The sequence below is a fragment of the Triticum urartu genome, chromosome 3, assembly GCF_003073215.2.
Source record: "Triticum urartu cultivar G1812 chromosome 3, Tu2.1, whole genome shotgun sequence".
NCBI classification, from domain to species: Eukaryota; Viridiplantae; Streptophyta; class Magnoliopsida; order Poales; family Poaceae; genus Triticum; species Triticum urartu.
In genome coordinates this window covers 210,927,913-210,934,499 of record NC_053024.1, presented here as the reverse complement: position 1 = coordinate 210,934,499, position 6,587 = coordinate 210,927,913, and the positions used below count along the sequence as shown (strand labels likewise).

General features: G+C 46.0%; 1 long non-coding RNA gene across 1 annotated transcript; it reads left to right on the top strand.

Moving 5' to 3' along the window:
- Window positions 1-1,067: 1,067 nt before the first annotated feature.
- On the top strand, window positions 1,068-2,459 carry LOC125548278. The gene is made up of 3 exons (XR_007300969.1): window positions 1,068-1,319; window positions 1,395-1,586; window positions 1,867-2,459. It is a non-coding gene; the product is annotated as an uncharacterized LOC125548278 (long non-coding RNA).
- The last annotated feature ends 4,128 nt before the right edge of the window (window positions 2,460-6,587 follow it).

Sequence of the window (6,587 nt, the reverse complement as noted above, 5' to 3'; positions counted from 1 at the left end):
GTGCACCCTCGACATCGCCGTCCCCACCAACATCTCCACCTGTAGCCATGGATGAGGAGGAAGAGGTCTTGGAGAAGGTGCTCAAGGACTCTAGGCTCGACGAATTGAAGGAGTTGAAAGGCCTGGCGGTGCGGCTTGCTTTGTCGGTCGCTGGTGATGTCGCCATTCCCGAGCTAGAGGATGGGGTGGTGCTGGAGGATGACGAGGAGGTCTAGGAGGAGCCAGTCTGGAATCCAGCGCTCGTGGGACAGTCTTGGTCGTGGACGTCGACGGTGACCTGCACGTCGGACTTTGTTTTGGCCCCGCTCGTGTGGGTCGGTGCGGATCCGCTCATAGCTTAGCCAGGAAGACGAACACAAAACCAGTGTAGTACACATTTTTACCGGCATCAATTTACTAGGAACATCATCAACAAGCCATGGTCAACGTATTGAGCACCATTACAATATGACTATCACAAAAAACTTTGTAATGGGATTTATGATTATTATTTTTACTGAATAGGATTTATGATTTTGGTGTTGAAAGCAATGTTTATTTTTGACAAACATGGTACGGAAGATGTTGGTTGCCCCATGAAACAAATCTTTGTATGAAGTTCGGCGAACTAGCGTGTTAACGGCGTCATTATAAGGTACCCCTCCATCCCAAAATATAAGGCACACTCAACTTTACTCGATCTTTGATGCATAACTTTGACCACTAATATATATCGAAGTATATGGATTGAACATTTATAAAAAGCATTTTTTGCGGGATGCATAGTCGTATTTGTATTGCAATTTTTATTTTCATATATCCATATAATAATTTAATAGACATATGATACATGAAAATCGTAATCAAAGTTATGCAACGACAAAGAGCAGAAAAGTCAACCGGTGCCTTATCTTTTGGAAAGGAGGGCATAGAAAAAAGGTAGAAAACCTTAAAACGTTGTTCGTCCAAACATGATTTTTTTTTTTCAATAGTACAACGGTCAACAACGTCCACACGTCAAAATCCGAGACCAAGAGAACGCATTGAAAGAAAAATCTCCACGCCCATGACCATGGTAAAAACTTTGGCAGGCCATTCAGAGAACCAGTTTGCACAATGTGAACAACACCCGTGACCAAACCATGGACAAAAGACTGCGGTGGTTACAGGATGTGAATAGCACCCGTGAGCCGTGACCATACCATCTTCTTCTCTGAACCGCCCACACCAAAGAGAGAGAGACAGAGGTCCCCTTCATCTCAGCTAAGACGAGCGGCGTCAGGTTGGAAAAATCAAGAACGACGGTGCAGCGCAGCGTGAGGATTTCGTCGACTACCCAAGTGAGTTTTTCAGCTGCATATTGCTTAATGTGTCAGTTTTCATGTCATCCAAAAATATGCGATCATTGTCTACAGAGTTCTCGGTGGTAGATGTGGCAATAGGTGAAGCACCCATGGATCCCATCTTCTCCAGAACCAATAGCCAGATACCTTCACATCACCCGTCAATCGACATGGATCTTGTTGAAGACGAGAACGACAGCAGACCAGCGACGCCGCCGTGCCGCCGACCATGCTGGGAGACGATGGATGGATAAGACGGCAGAGGTAATCATCTTAATACCAGTATCTGCAATTCTGCATCGTTTTTCAGATACGTTTTTCCCCGACTTTTCTCCCTCGTAAATCACGGTGATAGGTAAATGAAGTAAGAAGCATTGCAGTAGTCAACCGAGTGGTAAGATGATCATTTCTCCAATGTCTCTTTATTCTTAGTAGCATCCTTTTCAGTCATCCGCGAGTTATAGACTTTTGTGCTGAGGACAGAAGTACTAATTGTTATTAAATATATTAACAAGCTGCACCGCCTTGTTGTTTTTCTTTACAGAAACAGAACTAGCAATTCTTTCCGGGCACCAATAGAAGGATATCGAAGTGCTATAGAGCGTGCAATTGAAGAAGCATCAAAACTTGGGAAACAGTTGTTTTCGAACCAGCTATTGACTTAATCAATGAAATGGCAAGTCTTTTGCCTTTGTTCCAAAAAAAAAATATCCGAGCAGGAGGCGTATCAGTTCTACAACGCATATTTATGGTGGCTTGGATTCAGCATCAAGCGGGGAAACAAATATGTCAATGACTCAAAATACAAATCAAAGCAGCAAGTTTCGAAGTGGCTTTTTTTTGGGAAAAGTTTCGAAGTGGCTTATTTAGGTCAATAAAATATATATCGCTGGGTTGCTAAGATATCCACGATAGTCGGAGAAAGTAGCACCCAAGTGCTCAAAGCTTACACAGATTACCAGAACAAACGTACCTTACGGAGTACACGCTTATGTGCGTGCCCTCATTAGCCCCCCTGATACTACCATTCATCACAATGCAGTCTCCATTCCTTTGTGTTGTGCACAGCAAATTAAACATCACATTTGGCAAAGTACACAAGGAACATACTTGAAAAATAAAATGGTAGACAGACAAGGCAGTTACTTTGCAGTATTCACGAAAAGCATGAATTCTGACTCCAGCGTTCTGATAGGAACGAATTGAAGATCTTAAAACAGCAGAGAAGCTACTATCTCAATGAAAAAAAAAACTTGGGTTCAAATCAATACAATATCCTGGCCTGAATTCTGCCAGTACGGTCGTCGAAGTCAAACAGAATCTCACTATCCAAGTCACGTTGATTCCACATCACACCAACGAAACGTGCCTTCATCAACATAAGGGTCATTATATACTGAAATTTTGGCTTAAGTCTGAACCGACCAAGCTAGTGGTATATTTTCCACTTACAATGCTTACTAGCATTCCATGGAGACACAACGCACCTCCTATTGCACTGAAGGAAGAAGCATTGATACTTGTTACATGGTCAGAGGCACGAGATTGTTTGGGGGATCAAGCTTCTCAGTTAAAGTACCATTTTAGTATGAAGTCCAACAAATATATGAGCAGTGCCTGCAAATATCAAACAAAAAAGCATTTATACCTGAATGTCGCTGAACCGGCTTGCAGTGCCTATACCTCCAGCAGGAACATCATAGGGCTGCATGATGATCCCTCCAAAATGATCTTCAACCTTAGCAATGTTGTTGGACGAACCTCCCATTGAACTACCTCCATCAGTACCTGTCATCATAGACACAGTCGAACGGATGCAGAAGTATATATCAGGAATTGAAGCACTACAACCAAAGAGATGGAGTCATGGCGCCCGAGCTGCCACGTGATATAAATTATCCTCTTCGCTTCAAACTCATTCTGGTATGCATTTGATTTTCCTTTCGGATGTATAATGGGCACAGACTAGCACAACTTCCAAGACTGAATTGAATGTAGGATTTATTGTAGTTCTTAGTTGGGTATGCAACAATTGATCTTTTCTTCAAAGCTTGGCGCCAGCCAAGACATCAAGAACACATGCGGCTGCCCGGTGTGATTCAAAATGTGCGGAACTGTTGCCACACAACGCAGCCAGATGGAAGTTGTATTTACTAAAAAAACCCAGGAATGAATGGAACCTTTCAACTCTAGCAACCCAACAAAAGCTATCCAATAGGCTTTCCCAAAAGAGATGCAGCCCAAGGACCGATGATAGAAAGGAGCTGCCCCATTCCATCAATACGCCTGACATCTCAGAGCATAGGTTGCCGTTTATGTCTACGCTGTCGGAAAGTATCCTCACATGCCTTCCTCTTCTGTATATGTGATCATCTATAATTCAATAATTCAAAACCTTATCCATACAAAAGTTCGGATCTTGATGCAAACAAAGGGTTCTGATAGCACCCTCTGCTGCTAGTGATGATTGGAAAGCCGTTCTCTCTCTCTCTATATATATATATTATATTTTTTATACTGTGTGCGGGTAACTTTAACTTTGAAAGATGGCCGTTGGATGAGGCCAATCCGATGGTCCAAAGATGGCAAATTTGAGCACTACTGGCCGTTGGATATCATCTAGATTCCACCAGATTTCGCCACATGTATAATCTAGAATACTCCATGATTGAACTTAAGCATCATGCACAAACATCAAAACACAAGCACTTCTTATTTGTTCTAGAATCTTCCGTATCAGAATTGCCCAAATGTTTTTCTAGATGATTTGCCATTATTTGTTTTTACTTTATGTCTTACGACGCACAATTCCATGAATCTTAAAATAGATTAGCTTTCTTATAAAAACTAGATGATTTTGAATGAAATGAACTATAAGAATTAAACGAACATCTACATCATGCATATATGACTCAAACCTTGCATGCTATAATGTGGTATTTATTTAAATTTGGTTGCCAAATCTCATGCGTGCAATGCACGTGTACCTTACTCTAGTCTAAATGGTGTTTGTGTGTGTGTTTGTGTGTTGAGGTGCAAATTGTCTATTTTTTGGGTACACGTTAAACTTGTTCTTCCGAAATTTCAAGCCGCGCCTTGTTATGCCGAAAATTCAATCTAGCGTCTCTGTATATCGTGCTGCGAAACTCCCACCTCTTCAACCCGCGCCTTGTTAGCCCGAAATATTTAAGATATATCTTTGTCTCGTTGTGCTCCGACAACTCCCTCCATCTCAACCCGTGCCTTGCTATTCCAAACTTACAACACGCGCGAAAACTCCCACCTCCTGTGAAATCCCGACACGCGAAATGCCTGTGGTACCCCTGAACCGAAAGAACCGCCTCAATTTGGTGGGGGTACTTTTGTAACTTACCCCACATTTCGGACAAGCGCGTCTCTAAGCCATGGTTCCCCACTGCCATCTCATCCGCCCACCCATTCGTACACCGAGGCTGCGAAAACCCGCGACGAAACCCCACACCCTGCTCCGTCCGCCACCCAGCCGGAGCCTCTTCCCCGACGACGTCGTCCACGGCAACACCTCGACGTCCCTCATCCACCGTACCGGATGAGTATCCGTCGTCGATCTCATTGTCCCGCCGGTTCAGCCACCCCGTCCTCCACCTCCAAGGAGCTACCCCGATGTTCCCCTCGTCTTTTGCGCCACCTCCATTCCCACACCGCCGTCTTCACCTGCACCACCGGAAGAGCATCATCATCATCGTTTCCTCGGATGAAGCTGCGGCCTAATCGACGCCACCAAAGAGGTTGTACACTAATCGCCGCATTTTCTTCTTGATTCGATCTCACGGTGCTGCCGGCGCTCGGTCCCGAGCCGACACGGCACGGCTCCATCCACGGCGGCGTCGCCGGCCACTTCCTCCACAGCGTCACTCCCTCGGCGGCGACGTCCACATCAGTAGGAGTTGCTGCTGCTTTAGCTCTCGCTCGCGCTACTGCTCTGCTCTTGCTCTCGGTCCCTGCCTGGTCTGCTCTTGCTATTGCTCTTGCTCGCGCTGCTGCTCTCGCTCTTGCTCTTGCTTGCGATGCTGCTCCGATTTAGCTACACTTTAGTCGACTGAATCGACTTTTGGGTCAGTCAATTTTCAGGGGGTGGGGGGGCTCGCCGGGGTGAAGGAAGAACCAGCCGCGGCGGGGAGGGGGGCTCACCGGAGAGGTACCCTACTATCTATCTTAGGGTTCAGGATGGGGGCGGTGGTCGCTAGCGATGGCGGGGCATTGGCGTGGCAGTGGCGTGGGGATCGCCGGAGAAAAAGCTCGACACGGGGGGGCCTAGAGGGATGGCCGAGGCGGCGGCGGACTGGCGGTGGGGAGTGTTTTCAGGGCGGGCGGGGCAGCGCACCACCGGCCGCGGGCGGCGGGGGCTGCTATTTGGCCGGTGGTGGCTGGCAGCTCAGGGGGTGGAGGTTGAAGATGAACCGTAGGCCCTTGATTTCGTATCCAATGGCTGCAAAATCGACTGACCAGAGATGAAAAAGTCAATCGACCGACGTGTAGCCTCACCTTGCTAGTGCGTTCAGTTTCGACAGCAAAATTCAGTTTCGACAGTTAAGTTCAGTTTCGACAGTTAAGTTCAGTTTCGACAGTTAAATTCAGTTTCGACAGTTAAGTTCAGAGATGAGCGGCTAATATATTTTACATCTAGCACTTTGTGGTTATGTATTTTACATCATGTCTTGGAGATGCTATTAGAATTCCACTCAGGTTAACGTTGTTCGTTGTCTCTCTTGTCCCGCTTCAGCCTCGGCGTCGTACAACTCACTGGAGCTGCTCCAACGACGAAACCCTCCATCACAGTGGAGCAGTACCTCGGGCTCCATCTCCAGACGCCTAAGATCTTCTGCCCCTCCTCCGACAGCCAAGTCAGCCGGAGCATCCTCACCGGCCAACCCAATCACGCTGAGATCGACATGGCTTCGCCAAAGAGGTTGTACACTTGTTGCATCTCTTTTTTACTCTACATGTTATATATATTGTCCACTAAGCACTCGTAGTAACGGGAAATACGATTATTTTATCCTACTATATGACAAGCAGTGAGGTACCAGGCAACTTAGCTATCCGTGATGGACTCTCTTGAATGCCATCATTATTTATCTCTGCGCGTTTGAGCTGTGCATTTATCGATGGCCCTGGGAGTTGAGCTAGTATGGCAGTGGCCTGGGTCCAAAGTAATAGAAGTAGCACAAAAACATTTTTTAGTGTAGGATTTTCCTTGCTCAAGCATGCCTACTAGAATCGCCA